The 18,942-nt window shown below is 42.4% G+C and overlaps 1 long non-coding RNA gene across 1 annotated transcript in view; it reads left to right on the top strand.

Annotated features, from left to right (window-relative positions):
* The window catches only part of LOC146868328 (uncharacterized), a 163,474-nt gene that overhangs the window by 123,528 nt on the left and 21,004 nt on the right, over nt 1–18,942 (top strand). Inside the window, exon 4 of the long non-coding RNA XR_014962861.1 lies at nt 9,329–9,431. This is a non-coding gene — a long non-coding RNA (uncharacterized LOC146868328). The remainder of the gene's footprint in view (nt 1–9,328; nt 9,432–18,942) is intronic.

Raw genomic sequence — 18,942 nt, 5'->3', positions numbered from 1 at the left:
GAGTCTCAGTGCCTCTCTGTGGTTCCTCGCAAGAACCGTGAAAAGTCCATGTGTTTCCACATATCGACCCATTTGGAGCTGCAACTGTCTTGGCATTCGCATTATCTCAATTGGGGCTGCAGTTGCCTTTGGCGTTCTCATCGGCTGAGTTGAGGCTGCAGCTGTCTTGATGTTCCTATTGGCCTGATCAGGTGATGTTAGCATTGACCCGGTCAGTGTTACAGCTGCTTTGGTTGTCACAGCAGCTCAGTCAAGGCTGCATCTGCTGTTACGTTCAAATCAGCATGGCCAGGGTCTAATGCCCCTGACTGTGCTGGGGCACAATCATGTGCCCAGCACTGTGGTTCAGGAGCTGCACCTGCCTCAACAACCACACTGGCATGAATGGGGCCACAGCTGCTGAACCAACGCCTAGTCGATGGTGCCGGGACCACCGATCAAAAGCAGACTAATCCAGGTGGCAACATACAACCAAGAAGCTGGCCACATTTGGCATCCTCGATGGCCTCCAAGTGACTGCCCCCAATCACTGCTGGCCTCCACTTGCAGAGGAAACAATCCATTGAGTTTGTGGTATTTGAGCGCAAATGACTAAGAGACTGAATTCCTGCTAGCATTAAGACCTTGAGCAAACAAGTGAATTGATTAGGAATTTGACTTGCTTGCCATCAAAATCTGCTCCTGAGCCTTATTTGTGCTTCTACCGTAAATTGCGGGGAATCAGTTTCCTCTCTAGGGTCAGCGTGTTGGATATGTCACAAAGTTACTTAAGGGGTTTAGCAATTCAGAACGGCTGTGACCAGGATCAGTACACTTTATAGTCGATTGAATAGATCAATACTTTACTACTTTGAGTTTAAAAAAGTACTTCATTGTATAAAAAGCAATCACTCAGCTGAAAATTGAAGTTATTGTGTCTGTTGGTTGATTGCTGTGTTCTGAGCTTGTGCTCATACCTCCCTGAGAAGCCTGTGACGGCTTGCACTTGCTACCTTGAGAGTCAATTGCTAAAAGGGTTGTAGTTAGCTGAGTTTGCAGAGCCATTGTAGGACGGGCCCCGGGACACCCATAGTAAACTACCTCAATCAACACAGTTGATGACCAATGTGCATTAATTCTCTTCCGCCCTGCAAACTATATATGACAGTAGCTGTGAGAAGAGATTATGATAGAAGTCATAGGCTAGACTAGAGCATGTTCACTTTTTGGAGATGACAATACTGGGTAGATGCCCACGCTGCTACAGAAAAATGTAACTGGAACGAGGATGGCAAAAATTGTGGTGCCGTCCAAGTTGGTGCACAGGGAGATAGAAGTAGTATAGAGGAAGAAATCAGAGAGGGGTGGATGAGAGGATGAGGAAAATTAAAAATGTGTGACATTAGACATGCAAGATAAATTACGTTGGGCAAGAGAAAAGCAGGTGTGCGTGAGGAGTTGAACGAAAGCAAAGAAAGTAAAATGACAAGAGAAGGTGAAATTACAATAAAATGAGACGAGATTGAGAAGAAAAAGAAATGTAAGTGGAACTGAATGTGACAAAGAGGGAGGGAAGACAGAAACAAGACAAAGAGAGAGAATGGATAGATGTAAAGATTGACTAGAGCGCAAGAAATGGGGAATATCTAATAGAGGGATGGAAAATATAGAGACCGAAGGGATAATGGGGATGAACAATGGACCTTTAGAGAGGCCGGTTTATTTGCCAATTTATCTTTAAATTGTGACAACAACAATATTGCAGGATATGACAACAGGAGGTCTTTCAGGATGCTGACTTGGAGGATTACCGAAGTGAGAATGGTGTCAGAACTTGCATACGGACTCACTATTTCACCTATATATTCCTCTCAGCAACTTAAGCAGGCACTCCCGAAACCTGTCTGTGACCTACATGTCACTCATGCCTTACCTGTATGTGTTCTGTGATTGTAATAGCCTGCTCTGCTGAATCTGTTCTGCGGGGGACAGAAGATTGCACTTGCTGCATACTGTGAAAGAGAATCTTGCTTTGCTGCTGCCATGCTGAACTTGTTTTGTGAAGAATAAAACATTATACAGCTGAGGCCCGATTAATGTGTGTTCTGTGACAGATAACGTTTGCGTTGCTGATGCGCTAGCAGTACCTGTCTGCCAAAGTACGGAAGCCTGCAGTGTTAATGCCCAAGGTGTACCTGTTCTATAGAAGGGATGTTTCCACTGCTGTTGCCCCAGCCTATGAAAAACAAAGGATACATTGAATGAACTTGCATAACATGCCCTTTAAACCAGGGACAGATTCACAACATTTGATGTGATATACAAAGACATAGTCTTGTTGAAAGGCACCTGACCTTGTAGGGGCTATATTTGAGTGCCAAAACATGTAGAAGGAAAAGAGAAGTGGTGTCCGTTGTTCGATTCTCCTGTCTTTAAACTTGTGAGAGGGAGACAGACATAAAAATGTTTTTTTAGCTTACCCACACTCAATTTTATTGTATATGTGACACTTTAACAAAGGGAGAACAAGAATGTCAACATACGGACATTACTTTACTCAAACAAGGGAACCAGTAAACATGAGACTGTACAACCAGTAAACAGTAGTACTCTTGAATGCTTTCCAGTACTAGATGTGAAACCCATGGGTGCATGTCGTTCCTCCAGGCTTGAAATCAAAGACTTCTGGTGTGGGGGCGTGGCTACCGCGCCGAACCAGATGGCAGCTCCCAGCTGAGCTCCGCTACCTCACGGAGCTTGTGAGGAAGATTTCGACCGCCTTGAGACCCAGACCTGCTTTCATCGAGTGGAGCACGCCTTCCACTACATGGCGGCTCCCATTTAGGGTGACCAACTGGCATTGGTGCAAATTCAGGAGGTGAGTGTAAAAATTCAGGACAAAGGGTCAAAATTCAGGACACAAATTCAGGACAGGAGGTCGAAATTCAGGACAAAACGTCAAAATTCAGGACACAAATTCAGGACAGGAGGTCAAAATTCAGGACAAAACGTCAGGACAATAGGTACGTTTTACAGACACATCAGAGGAGGTGGCGCAATAGTATATAAGTAAGCCCAGCCATGTCCAAACATATTCAACCATTTGCAAACCTATCCATCATGTATCCTTCCATCTATCATTACACTCATCCATCCATCCATCCATTATCCATCAATCCACCCTTTCACCCTATCCATCTGTACACTCATCCATCCACTCTTCTACCCATCCATCCATTCACTCATCCATCCAGCCATTTACCCTTTCACCCATCCAGCCATCCTTTCACTTACTCATCCATCCACCCAGTCACTCATCCTTCCACCCATCCACCCTTTCAGTCATCCATCCATCCTCCCTTTCTCTCTCCATCAACCCTTTTACTTAGCCATCCTTCCATCCATCCATCCACCCACCCACCCATCCATCTACTCGTCCACTCATGAATCCATCCATTGACCCTATCACTCATCCATCCTTTCTCTCATCCATCTATCCTTTCACTCCTTCACTCATCTATTCATCCTTTTGTCCATCTACCCTCCCTTTCACTCACTCATCCATCCTTACATCCGCCTTTCACTCATCCCTCCATCCATTCACCCTTGCACTTATCAATTCATCAGTCCATCCATCATTTCACTCATCCATCCATCCACTCACTCATCCATCCACCCTTTTGCCCATCCAGCTACCCTTCCACCCATGCATCCAGCTATTTACCTTTTCTCTCATTCATCCTTGCACTCACTCATCAATCTATCCATCCTCTCTCAGCCATCTATTCAATCTTTCATTCGTCCATTCACCAATTCATCCAGCCATCCACCCATCCCTTCACTTACTCACTCGTTCACATTTTCATATTAATTTTGAGCTGAGCCTTTTTGAGAAGAGGCCCATCAAGAACTTCACCCTCGCTGCAGGAGCCATTCCAGGACTGGGACGGAAGCCACCCAGGGCGGAGACGGGATCAACCACAGGGGGGACAGGAGCCATCACAGGCGGAGGGGGGGGGGGGGGACAGGAGCCACCACTGGGGGGGGGGGGTAGGAGCCATCACAGGAGGGGGAACAGGATCCACCAGGGTGGGCATGCAGTATTCTAGTATCATCTTGGTCTCTTCCAGGGTGGGGTAGGGCTCCTCACCCTCTCCTGGACAAGACAACGAGAGGACAGGCTCTCTTTCTAAAATGTTAGTTTTGCCACCCCCACTGTGATGTACAGTACTTAAAAGAGATACTGGAAGAGAACTGACTTAACTGATTGTCCTCCATACTTTGTTAATCAGTGTTGGTGCGATTGTGACATTTCTTTATTTTATTACATTATACACTGCATGTTTGAAGAACCGAGGTTTGCTTACAATTTACTGACAGTAATTAAGCTCTATGAAGAGAACCAAGTGCTGCCTGGTGTAATCAGGGCCGGTTCTAGGGTGTTTGGGGCCCTGGGCAGAAAGGGAATGTGTGAGGCCCCTCTAATTTGCAGAGACATGACGCATTCCGGGCTGTTTGCATCTGAATAGATGCCCCTGAAGCTGCAGCCCCTCCCTCTCAGTCACCTTCAAGCACCTCTTAGCAGCTCATCAAGGGCGGAGGGTGTGAGGTTTGCCATCACGCTGCGCCTCCCCAATGCTGCTGGGGATCTGAGCTTTGGTGCTGCATCAGAGGATCGGAGTCAAGAAGGGAGGTGGGTGGAAGCTGTGCCAGCTTAGGGTGGTGCGACCGGTGCCGGTTAAAATTGCGGACAAATGGCGTCCGTTAAAGAATCCTTCACGGACAACGGACAGACGGCCGAAATTACGGACTGTCCGTGAAATTTACGGACGGTTGGTCACCCTACTCCCATTTGTCATGGTGGGTGACTTTCCTCCTTCTGTCTCGGCTGTGTTTGCCGCGACTTCGTTATTCGTACGCGGGCGGCCTCCATTTTTAATGCGTGGCGCACCCATGTTAACTGTCACAGGACCACCACATCGCCTACACCAGGACCCTACATTGAACTTTTGTGCAGCTACCTGCAGAATGTAAAGTTTCTTTTGAAATCACTGAGCGCCTCCTGTGAATTATTCCTACCTTTAACCATTAACAAAGAAAACCAGCTCGTCGGTGCATACTGCAACAAGCATGGTGCTTCCTGGGCATACAATTGGACTCAGAATGTGAGGTGGGTGACAATAAGGCGGCGCAACATTACTAAACAGCGCCTTCTCTGCCAGGAGGCATCCTGCTCTTCTGGTCAGGTGTGATTGGAGCCAACCGAACCTGTTCTTTCTGGATGAATGTGCGAACAGTACCAGCGGTATGGTAACCATCTTATAATGACTGACAGTCTCTTCTCAACTTTATGAGCACCCCTGAGAAAATTAGTTGCACATTATTTAGGTATTGTTATAAGATCAATTAGTGAGGGGGAGTGGCTGCCGCGCCGAATGTGATGACGACCTCTAGTTGAGCTCCGTTGCCTCACGAAGCATGTGAGAAAGATTTTGACCCCTTTTAAGTCCTTTGAGACGCTGACCTATATCCATCAGGCAGAGTACGCCTTCCAATACATGGCGGCTCTTGTTTGTTGCGATAGGTAATTCTTCATCTTCTGTCTTGGCTGCGTTTGCCGCAATTTTGTTTTCCTGATGCGGGCAGCTGCCATTTTGTATGTGTGGCGCGCCCGTGTTACCTGAGAGACAACCTCTTCATTGTCTACGGCAGGATACTATTTCTAACATGGATATTTAGCAATAATGCCATATTTGCTATATTACCTAATACAATTTCATATTACCAGAGGATATGAGATAAGATCAAATAAGAGAAGCATCTTTAAGGTTTTGACTGTGACCTACATCAACAATGTATGTGAAACATCCACATATCCTCACTGTATCCTATAATATTGAGCAACTTATTTATGGGAAGGATCTCTACTTTTAAAAATCATCCTCGTCATCATGTTTATTTCATCAAGATGGCCAGTGACTCCATCTCTGTCACAAAGACATCTTCATCTGGCGCCAAACTGAAGAGAACCAAAAACGATCCCCCATCTCCACTCCAGTCATCTTCTAATCCGGTCTTGGATTCAATCTTGGATGAACTTCGTGCTTTAAAACCATTCACGAGCACCACTAATAAAAAGTTGCAACTGATTGAACCGATGGATCAATATGGAAGGTAAGATGTCCGAAATGTGGCCACTAAAGTCCCTTTGTTGGAACAAGAAATCCATAACCTTAAACTTCACACTGAGGACTTAGAAAACCGTAACAGAAGGAACAATCTTCAGCTGTATGGACTTGAAAACGTCCAGGGTCCGGATCTATGTTCTTTTTTAAAGAAATTTCTGTCTGACCTTCTCAATCTTCAATCTTCGACTCCCCTCAATATCCTACGTGCCCATAGTCTTAATCATCCCCAACCTCATTCCAACAAGCCACGGAGCATTATTATGCTTTTTCTTGAATTCACTGACCTGATGCATCTTCTAAAATTTGCCAGAGAAAAACGTCGCCTAGTCTGGTCGGGCCATAACATCTACATCTCACAGGACCTTTCTAATGCTACCAATGCTAGACGTAAAGAATTCCTAGCCCTCTGTCCACAAATGAGATCTATGAAAATCCGTTGTGGCATCCTGCATCCTTGTCTCTGCAAAATTACCCATGAATGTGTATCCTGTTCATTCGAAGATCCTCTCAAACTAAAACCGTTTTTGTATTCTATCACTAGAATACCTATGGACACAAATGTTCAATGCTCTTAAAATGTTCCTTGTTCTTATACTATTAGACCGTTACTGCTCCACATTTTATAGCTACTTCTTGTTTTGATCTTTGTTATTCTTCATCTATTTATGATGTTTTATGCGGTCTAGATAATTTCTTCTGTTTTATCTTACTTTTTTCTATATCTTATATTGTCTTATTCTCTATATTTTTTTTATTCCTCCTCATCTCCATCTTTCTCCGATGTCGCTCGTTCTTAAGTACAGACATGCCCAGTTCTTGTTTCTTTCTCTTTATACTACAGATCTGGCTTTCTGTCCTTCATCTGTCCATTTTTAGGTCTCGCCTGAGCCAGCGCATGCGCTGTCTCAGGCGAGACATTTAGTAAGTGAGGTTTCAAAGTGCTACCCACCGGCTTTTGCTGGCCTAAAGCTTGCGTGAACGCGAGCGTGAACGTGCACCAGAGGCGCAAATAGAGCCAAATTTCGGGGGGGGGCCGAGCAAAAATTTCTGGGGGGGCTGAACTTTAAGCAATAGGCAGAGTGGAGCTGCAGGGGCTCTTAGAAGGGGTGAAACAACAGCGAGGCCTCATTAACATGCAAATGGTCTTTTAAAGACCAGTGAAGTGCTCGGGTGCGGCTGCTTTTTTGCCCGGGAAGGTGTCTCATCCCGGGCTGCCACACACGACGGGGGGGGCTGAAGCCCTGTGAGTCCAATGGGTGTTGCGCGCCTGACGTGCACAGCTGCCAGCTTTCAGCAGCCGAGGTGCCATCTGGAGCAGGATTACTTTCACTTTTGGCAATGCTGCGTGCGCACCACTCGCGTGTTTGCCGGCGAGCGTGCGTGCACCCCTGCTTTAACTTTTGCCATCTTGTCTTTCATTTTAGGCAAGCCATGAGACTGCATGCTTCTTTGAGCCGTCTCCCTTGTGCGCTCCTCTTCACCTGCACTCGTGTTACTAGTTGCCAGAGTGCTTCTCCTTGCCCCGTCCATGTTGTGCTTGCTTGTGTGCTTCTTCCCATTGCCTTCCAGCGCCATCTGTGTTTTTCTTGTTTTCCTCTACCCGTATGCTTCTCGTCCCTCATCATAGCTTCCCCCAATCTCAGTCCCACCCTGGTGATGCTTCCCCATCTCTCCCTCCCTGTCTGGCTTATGCCTCCCACTTGCAATGAGCCATGTTGGTTAAGACTCAGCCCACCCCCATGTTGCTTAGTTGCTTATGTGTTCCCCCGTGTTGCATTCATCTCTGTTGCTTTTGCCAACTCAGTTCCTTTATAAAAAAGAACGTTGATGCATGTTTTCTTTTCTTTTTAGTTACCAATTCACTCGGATTGATAACTAAAAAGGTCTAGTTTCATTTTGTAGGCTCGCGCATGCATGATACAAAATGACGTGGGCATCCAAGTCAAAGGATTTTTAAAAATCTAACTTTAGCCATCAGGATGCTGTGCAGTGTGGGTAAAAACAAATTGCAAAGCAAGTAGGTCACATAAAAGAGACCTATTGGCTTTGCCAATGCTTGTGTTATAGTGCAGCTGTACGAGGAATTTTGGGCCTTCCTCTTCAGGTTATATAAATACACAGAACACCCCACCCCCATTATGGATTCTGAGCCCAGCCAGAGTGAGGAGGAAGTAGCTCTGCTTGGGCAACAGCCACCCCTCCCCACCCCCTCGCCGCTCCACTCAGTCCGGAACAGTGTCTCTCTTTTCATCCATAAGCTTTCCTCTCACTCTCCGGTTTTAAAGGCTTCCTGCCCTAAGAGTCTGTCTCTCACTCATTCTCTATTAACGTTTGTCTCTGTCTTTCTCTCAAAACCCCTCTCTCTCTGTTTATCTCTTTCTCTCTTTGTCAACGTTCTCTCTCCCCCTTCTCTTTCAGTCTTTTCTCGCTCTCTTTCTAGCTCTGACTGGACTACTCTCTTAGCAATTGTCACTTTCGCGGGCTGCTATTCCTCTGGCTTTGCACTATAGATGGAAAGGTACCCCCTGGAATTAATTTGTAGGTCAAGGAGCAAGGGGGAAAAAACACAAAGTAAATAGGAAAAAAAACTCCAACGCGACCTGTATTTTTTCTCTATTGGCTTAATTGAGCTCTATGAGCGGCCAATTACTAGAATGATCAAATCATGCGCGTATTCATATTATTTTTGTCATTTTGTTATATTTTTAAATTTATTCATATTTTCACAATTTATCTGATTATTCAAAGGCTAAAAACATATTTATGAAACCCCGAAAAGTTTATTGATACACAGATGCAAATGGTTCCACATTGAAATACATGTAATGATTGTTTTAATGCATTGTTATAAGTGTTTAGCCATGCAACAGTTAATGCTGTTGCAGTAAGGATATTGTGCTGCATGACTAAATACTTATAAGGTCCCAAAGGCGAGACCTATTGGCTATGCCAATGCTTGTTTCCTCTTCTTTTTCTACTCTCTTTTTTAATTTCTTCATGTTTTGTACACTCCCTTTCACCATCCCGCTCCTCGCTTATTTTCCATTCCTTACTCTTATATTTGTATGAGTACTTATTTTATGTGCATCTACATGTTCATATACATTTTGTGCTCGACTTAGAAGACCAATGTCTTTTGTCTGCAATGTTTTTTCTTGCAGTTTGTCACCATTGTGATCATTCCCCTATTCCTTACACATTACCATGTTTAATGTTGTATCGTGGAACGTCCGTGATCTGGGGCATCATGTCAAGCATCAAAAGGTACTTTCTCATCTAGCAAAACGTAACTGTCAGATTGCTTTTTTACAGGAAATTCACTGTAATGATGTTGAATATCTTAAACTCCAACGTCAGTTGGTGGGTCAGGTTGTTTTTTCTCCAGCTGTTAACCGCAAAGGTGGCGTTGCCAACTTGTGTCACAAGTCTTTGAAATTACAAATTGATTCTATTGAAACTGATATGAGTGGACGATGGGTAACAATTCATGCGATGTTCTATAATAAACCTGTCACTTTTTGAATATATATTGACCGGTTAAACCTGACCCAGATTTTTGGCACAATATTAAACTAAAATTATCTTCAATCTCTAATTCCAATATTATTGTTGCTGGAGAGTTTAATAATTGGCTTGACCCCTTTTCTGATAGAAAATCAGACTGTAAATTTAAAACTGATAAAATTCAAAGCATTTCAATCTGCTATTGCTTCTCGTCCACTCTATGATGCTTGGAGAACCAGTAATCCTGATTGTTACGAATTCACATTCTTCTCTAATGTTCACCATACTAGGTCTCGCATTGATTATGTATTGATTTCCCAAACCTTGTTACCCTCGCTTCATTCTGCTGGAATTGGCTCAATTTTTATTTCCGACCAATGCCCCAGTTTCAGTCTCTCTTGATTTATCCCTTGCCACTTACAAACACAATAGGTGGAGATTTAACAATTCCTTGTTGGCAGCTCAATCTTTTATTTTAGAAGCTACTTCTTTTATACAGGAGTTTTTTCAACTTAACAAACCAAATGTCACCTCTATGCGCAGAACAATTGGGATGCCTTCAAAGCCTCGTTTTTGGCTTTTACCATCGCCTACACTGCTAGAAAGAAAAAGTTGCTAAATTCTCAGTACATTTCTTCCCCTTAATCAGATTAAAATTCTTGAACATTCTTATTACACTTCTAAATCTCCTGTCCACCTTCGTAATCTAATTAAGGATAAATCTGTCCGAAATATTCTGGCCACAACCGATGCTTGTAATATTTTACTTAAAATGAAATCCAAATACCATGGAGGCCAAAACAAAGCGGGTAGAATGTTGGCTAATTATTTAAAAGTGAAATTGGAAAAGAAAGCCATTGGATCTATTCGTAATATTCATACCACTACTCTATTACATTCTGACTGAGATATTGTTAAGGTATTTCAGTCCTATTACCACTCCTTTTATATGGAAGACACCCATCCCACACACCACGATACACAGTCATTCTTTGATGGTCTCCCTCCTCGGTTCCGAATGCCATGGCTCTTTTGGAAAAAGACATAACTCCTCAGGAGATATTGGATGCAATAAAATCTTTAAAAAGAGCTAGGGCCCCTGGTCCTGATGGCTTTTCAATTGAACTTATTTTTTCTTTTTCATCTGTTTTTGTGCCGCATTTGTTTGAGCTCTATCCTCCTTTATATTACAATGTAAACCTGAAGGCTCCTTTCTTGAAGCTCTTATAGTAATTCTCCCCAAACCTAATCAGGATCTTTCCCTTCGTCAAAATTATCGGCCAATTTCCTTAATTAACTACAATTGAATCTTTGCAAAAATTCTCGCATCCTGATTGGAAGAGGTTATTCCACTTCTTATTAAACCTGATCAATCTGGTTTAATTAAAGGTAGAATCTCCTCAGATAATACTAGGATGTTCTCCAACATTATCATGCTGGGGAGGAACTACTCTGTTCCCCTAGCTGCTTTATCTCTTGATGCTGAAAAAGCTTTTGACCGTATAAATTGGCAATTCATGTTCAAAACTCTCCAATGGTTTGGTTTTGTCTCCAAATTTATTTCACTTATCAAACTATTATACTCCAACCCTTGTACATGTGTGTTTGACAATGTTTTTTTATCTCCATACTTTAACTTACACAGCGGTACTAAGCAAGGGTGTCCCCTCTTACCTCTTATTTCTTTTATGTTTAGAACCCTTTCTTGAGCACATTCGTCTTAACCCGCTGAGAACTGGCTTTCTCCATAATTCCCATGAAATTAAATTATCTGCTTATACAGACGACATCTTAATTTACCTTTCAAACCCCTCCTTATTTTTTACAGGAGATTGACTTATATTCTAAAGTATCTGGATACAAATTACATTTTTCTAAAACTGTAAACCCTTTATGCTTCCAATTCATGTTTTCTGACTCCAACTTTAAATGGTGTCCATCAAAGATTAAATACTTTGATTTATGGTTTTCCTCTACCATTCCCCGAACTCTAACCCATAATTTTACTGCTTTAAAACTTAAGATTCAAAATTTACTCTCATCACGGTCCCCCCTACACTTGCCCTGGTGGGGCACGTTGGACACTATGAAAATGATGATTGTACCGCTTATTCTATTTCTAATATCTATGTTACCCTTTAAAAATTCACAATTACTACTTTAATCAAATTAATTCTATTTGTACTAAATTTCTTTGGAACAATAAACCTGCTTGTATTGCTTTAACTAAATTAATTAAACCAAAGAATGAAGGGGGTGTACGATTCCCCAATTTTAAGCTATACCATAATGCTTTTCTAATTAGACAAGTATTTGCATCAGACAGACAATATCATGATGCTCCGATACCTAGTTGGATTAAGCTTAAATGTTCCTTATTACATTACTTTTGTTTTTATGACATCTGTTTTATGTCCAATTGTACTTTTATATCTAAATACCCTACTTTGAAATATTCCCAACATTTGCTAAGCTCACTGTTTTTGGATGGGTCTAACCTTCACCAAGCCTTTCTCACCTCATCTATTTGGTACAACAAATTTATCAAGTTTCGCCACAAGTTATTTTATTTCAAACACTGGAGAGAGAAGAATACTATATACGTACACCAACTTGTATCTCATGGTTCAGTCTTGCCTTTTGATGCGCTACAAGATCTCTACGACCTACCTTCTTCCTTTCTCAATATTCTCAACTGTCACAGGCACTTAAATCTGTCCTTTCATCTAAATATTTTTCTACTATCGACACTCCATTTATTCCCTCAACTCCTCTACATAACATCTCTTTCGTCTCCAATCCTAAAGCCTCTCTTAACTACAATCTTTTATCTACTTCTAGCTCTGATAGATCAAAATCCAATACTGAAATATCCTGGTAACTAGACCTATCCATCACCCTCTCGCCTCAAAAATGGGACACACTTTGGCAGAAAATTCTTCCCACCTCTAGAGCTGCTAACATTACTCAATCCTTATATTTTCTTTATAACACAGCTGTTAGAACACCAATATTTATACACAAAATTAACCCATCTTCCACCCCCCTTGCTGGTCTTGCCTTTCCTTCAATGGTACATTATCTCATTTGATTTACTATTGTCCTAATGTTCTAAAATCTTGGAGATCCATCTGGACTAAATGCGCCAAGATTTTTCAATTATCTATTCCCCTGTCGTTTCAAAATGTATTTCTTGGATCCTTATCTGTTGATTCACATGATACTGTGTTTAACCTGAAGCTATTTGATCTTTTTCTTGCACTTGCTTTTAAAGTTATTCTTACTTGTTGGAAAGACAATTCTAAGATATGTATATTAACATGGTGCAATCTTATTTGTGACGAACATAGAATTTCTACTGTTTCATCTTCATCTGTAGCTCAAAGAATTAAATCTGATTTACTTTGGTTACCCTTTACTACTTTTCTTTCTACACACTCTTCTTTACACTAATTGTTTTTCCTATAAATTCTTCTCTTTTCCTTTCCTTTCTTCTTTTCTTTCCCCCTCCTCATTTTTCCTCTCTTCCTTGATCAATCTAAAAATTATTTAGATACATTATTTGCTAGGTATCCTAATGTTATCTATTTTTGTTGTTGTTACATAAGGCGGTACTTGGTACTCTCTTTTATCTATATTATGTATTATCCATTCTATTTATTGTACATACACTCTGCCATGTTCTCTTAATTCCTTATTCTAACGATTTTCTTGATACCGGTTTGTTACTCAATAAATATTATATAACAAAAAAAGATGTGAAACCCATGGAAGAAGCATACTACACTAGTTAAATGAGGGTTCATCATCCTATGTGAGAACATAAATTGTATGGTAATTTCATAAGAGTATTGACTGTTGCTTCCAGGAGTGTTGTCTTCTTGTAAATGTTGGTCTAGTTAAGGAGAGTATACAACAATCATTTAATTCCTGTAACTTCCTCTTTCGTGTGTTAGCTATCTGCTTGCATTCTGAGGGACACAGAAGAGCATCTTCAGACATATCCTTTCCAAACTATCTCAGCTTACTTTGGGTGTGGAGACATAATAGCTCGGATCCCTATAAAGCCTGCAGGACAAGTTTGCCTTGACATTTTTTTAAGGGTCAGCTGATGATCTACCATTTAGACATCAAATCTTCTTCAGGTATTCATAGTAACAATAAGGAAATTTTTAACATGCTCAGATGATTATCCCAACGAAGGTTACTTATGATATTAAAATCCAAATACTTATACACCTTGCCCTGTTCCAAGGGGATATTATTAAGAGGCCATTCAAACTTCTTAAGTCATTTTGAGAAAACTAAAGACTTAGTTTGATCTCCATTGATCTTGAATTTATCAGTCTCACAATATGCTTTAAAGTTGTAGCCAAATGTCAAGGAAGTGCACTTGGCCGTTGCATATTCAGAAGCTGCTCTATGCTATCTAAAGTGTGTAAAGACAGACCCTACTGGTCTGTACATACTTTTTTGTAGGTATGTACAACATGTCTGGCCATGGATACCAATGAGTAAACGACAGGTCAAATGCAACATATGTAATTTATACTTTATTCCCCACCATAGGTGACCAGACGAACACAATGGGACCTGGGTGATTACACCCTTTGCATATCCAAAGCCTAGCCCGCAGTTCACGGTCGGGAGTATGTGGCGTTATTAAATTGTGCTTTGGCATACTCAAGACTAGATTCCGATGCCTTGCACTATCTAGGTGTAGATCTTTTTTTATCACCCTAAGATTGTGTGACAGGATTGTGGTGTGTTCCACATTACAGAACCTAGCCCTGCCAGATGAAACGAATTATGAGGAATGGGTAATCTCGGCAGGACTGTACTAACAAAGGCCCCAGCAATGACACAGACTTACAGAGTGGAAGGAAAAGGAAACAGGACATTGTTCAGAACATATGTACTTGTAAGTTGAACACAGTGACCCAACTGCACGTGTCACAGAGTACACATTTCTGTTTTACATGCTGCAACTCTTCACTATGTATGTAGTCATAAGATGCCAAATAAAGATATTTCAAAGTCAAAATCATTCAATGGCACACACAAATGACACCATCATTCACGTGATCACGGTTCATTCCACTACAGAGTGGTTTCCTAATTTTTGTATCGCATTACTATGTGGTGCTGCTGGCCCCTCCTCAGTAGCCGCAGCTCCATGTTTGATGATGAACATCAAGGATATTTAGGTCTCTCCTCCCCAGTGGAGACCCAGTGGAGGGTGTAAGGGGAGTTTGCGAATAACTTTCAGAGCATCAGCTATACGATGAGGCGCAGAGGCCTTTTGGGCAGTGATGGTTTTGTCTTGTAAGTATGTGGATAGCCCTTTTTTAAGACCGCTTATTTTCACTGCCTCTAGGGCCCTTTTCACCTTACTGGAAGGTTCCCCATGGTCATCCTTGTTAGACTGACTAAGCCCTGCAGATGTTTCACCTGGAATCTTCTGGAACGCTTTGGGTGGGGGACTGTGTAGAGGGACCTCCCTGATGTCCATCAAGGTGTCATCCATTTAGTCAGGTAGTTCTTGTTGCGCACTGTACTGGCAGTTGTTTCTTCAGCACCCGCAATTGCCTCGTTGTGCTCTGAAAATATATTGTACAGTAGAACATGCCCCGATCACAAGTCTGTCGCCCCCAAAATCATGCCCCGATGCAATTATGGTGCCAGGAAGTGTGATCTGATGACCGTAATTGTGCCTTTACAAGACCGTTATCATTTCAGTAATCATTCCACATCAGTCAGTTATAACCTCCCATCAAACAGTTATTGGACTGTTAGTCCACCAATAATAATGCCCTGTCACATAGTTTTTGTGCTACAATTCCCATCACATCAGACTGTTATTCTACCAATAGGAATGCTCTACCAGGTAGTTATTGTGTCAGTAACGCCTGCATTCTATTATGCTGGTATTTGTATAGCACTTACCATGCCCATTTTGAGGCCTAAGGATCTTTTGGATTGATGGGTAAGTAACTAATCCATGTGTAATTTCTTTCTTTGCAAACCGGAGGTGATGTAGCGCTCAGATTTTTCATCAGGTGCCCTTGGGGTATTTGGTTGAAAGCAAATTGGTACTCATGTAGCCTACCGGGGAGAACTTAATGTGTCAGGTTTGGGGGCAGGCACGGTCAGACTGGTCAATAGGACGATCAGGCAGTGCCCGATCTCAGTGTCGGTGTGTGGGCCATTTTTGTTTTTTTTTGCCGTTTGGGGGCCAGTTTTATGGACAGTGGGCTAGTTTTGATGTGGATTTCCCTGATATTACCACAAGCATTGCCTACAGCAAACACAAATGCATGTAATCTCCCATACCTTGCAACATACTCCTACAGTGTCTTTAGATGTTCAAAATTGACCGGATTTGCAAATGTGGGCCACTTATTAAGGCATTTGGTTTGCTAACGGAGGCAATTCTTTTGGTGCCCGGGCCTAGTTTTTGTCCATTTCAGACTCTGAAGGCAGGCCAGAACTGGTACAGCACAGTAGCATGCTGTAATGCTGATTATGCCAAAAATTCAACTCCAGTTGGCAGTTATTGTGCTATTGATCGTCCCACATTCAATTGTTGAGCTGGTAATCATGACCCAGAGTTATGGAACCTATAAGCATTTTTCCATCAGCTACTGGAACAATAATTAACCGAAATAATCACATCAGATAGAAAATATAGCAGTAATCATACCTCTAACAAAGTAATTGTGCCACTAATCATTTGCCCATCAGTGATGTGTTTAATTATGATGTACGTCCTAAGTTGGCAATTCATTGCAATTAAGTAGAGCACCTACAGAGCACATTATAGAACATGGGTCATTGTAGGTGGTATTCTGCCACGAAGTTGGACTGGAGTGTCTTTTACAGATGTGCCTTTCACGTTTTGATTCCATAGCTTGTCTCTGAACACACATTTGAGGTCTGATTTCCCACCAGACCATTATTGTGCCATTAATCATCTTCATCTCCGTGCCCAAGATTAATGGTTCCTAACAGGAAGTCTGAGGGCCCCGGGGGTCTGTGAGGCCTACTAAGGGGGTCCATGACAGTTTTACAAAATGAAATAATAGTAAAATTAATAAAGTATATACAATTAAAGAAGCAAAACCGAAAGTTTTCAAACTTACTATATCTGTTAATTAAACAAAACATTTAAATATTTGAAGATCTGTTTTGTGTATACTCGTGTTTGTATTTTTTGTGTGTTTTAAAGTCCAAATCATAGAAATTGCTTAGGCTGGGGTTCCAAGACATCCAATAATGACTCAGTGGGGGTCCTTTGATTCAAGTAATTATTCAGTGGGATTCACAGAAGTCAAAAGGTTAAGAACCACTGCCCTAGATGATTGGAGGGTCCTGGGTTTTAAATAAAGACAGACTTAAGAATGTCTAGACAACGTTTTGTTAATTATGGACAAAATCATTTCAGGTTTCTGCCCCCAAAACAATCTCAATTCAGATGGATAGTATCCTTTATAGCCTTGAGTTAGCATCAGAAAGTAGTTGCCAGGTGGGGTCATTAGACTAGAGCTAAAGCAGCCAATGCTGCTTGGTCAACTAATGTGCCCCTGAGTGATATCTGCAAGTCTGCTCCGTGGAGGTCTATTCACACAGGCATTATTGTAGAAATTCAGATGTGAAAGCAGACACCAAGGTGACGATTACGATGGCGGGCGGGCTTACGTCTGCTTGCCACCATGTCGGAAATGGGACCGCCCGCAGTCTGTCGGCGGTCCCAGCATAGGCATTACAAGGTCCCATGTCTGGGGGGGCAGGAGGAAAGGGGGTCCGCTACAGGCCCCCAAAGTCCCTTTCCGCCTGCCTTTTCAATGCGGGTTACCAGCCATGAAAAGGCAGGCGGAAAGGGACATTGTAATCCCTACTGCGGTGCCTGGCAGGCACCGCCACCATTGTAGGGAATACAATTCCCTCCAATGCACCGGCGGGCTCAAGGAGCCCGTCGGATGTGTGGCGGTCAGTCTTTCCGACTGCCAATACACCACCCACCATCCTAATGTGGCAGGTAGAGATATTGCTCAGGATGGTGGTGAGACCGACAGGCTGTCAGTGGCGGTCTCACCGCCATCCTAATCAGGCCCCATGTTAGGATAAGCAGCTCTGAAGAACTTATTTGTTCAATGAGCTTAGCATGCCAGTCCCACTTTAGTTTTACTGCTCCATGGGGACGCCGCTGTGGGGATGCAATCGCTTGCTATTCTATTCTGTGGTCTTCGACTATCAGTGAAGATCCTTTTTGACTGAGAATCGAGGAACACCATTTGAGTTCCTACACAAATGGTCAAATCAGTTAAATGGTCATTTTCCATACACTTCACCCAGGCTCCCTTTTGGATATAGGGTAACTGTATGTTTAAGTAACGAACTGCCACAAGCTAGTTACTGTACGAGACTAGGGCTGTTGCACAGTTATTCTGAAAGTTATCATGACCCATCACACATATCGATCATAAATTATGCCCTGCACGGATACTGTGCAATTGAAAGTTATTGAGCTAGTAACCATATCCTATCACTAGAATTACACAAATTAGTATCCCCATCAAACAGTGACTGCAATGAGTGGGACGTATCGCACTAAAAATCATGCTCCAACCAATCAGCTATTGTGTCTGTGACCATGCTGCAGGACGTCATTGTGACAATATGTGGGCAGATGAGGTTCCACTGATCATGTTCCATCTGACAGTTGCTGTGAAGTACTCACACACTTCATTGTCCGTGATCTTGCTCCTTTTCAATAGTTATTGTATTAATAATCCTATTCAATTGTAACTCAGCCAGTTAATTTGTCCAGCGCTTAGAGACTGATCCTGCCTATCCGGCTGCTACTGCGTTAGTAATCTTGACCCATTAGATGGACTACATGGTGAATTCACCTGGTGTGGCTTGGGAAGCACTAGCGCTGGGTGCTGCTTACTCAGTCTGGGGTAGTGTGGTGGACTCCTTTATTAAAAAACAAAAAAAAGAAATTCCATTCAACGCATGCACCAGCTCAGTGACTGAGCATGTGTTGGAGACAGAACAGAAACTCGGAGCAGCTATTCAACCACCATGGCATGTTGCTGTGCAGGTGTGCTCCCAACCCAGAGGTGCTGCCGGCTCATGAGCGTCAGTACAGTCATGCACTACAGCCACTCTAGTATATTACATCTCTTCAGAGGTGCAGAACTAGTCTTTCCCTTCATGACCTTTATGCAAGTTTGCTTGCATTTAGAATAGGACATGGGTATACAGG

This window comes from Triturus cristatus, chromosome 1_2 (assembly GCF_964204655.1).
Source record: "Triturus cristatus chromosome 1_2, aTriCri1.1, whole genome shotgun sequence".
NCBI classification, from domain to species: Eukaryota; Metazoa; Chordata; class Amphibia; order Caudata; family Salamandridae; genus Triturus; species Triturus cristatus.
This window is presented reverse-complemented; position numbering and strand designations above follow the sequence as displayed.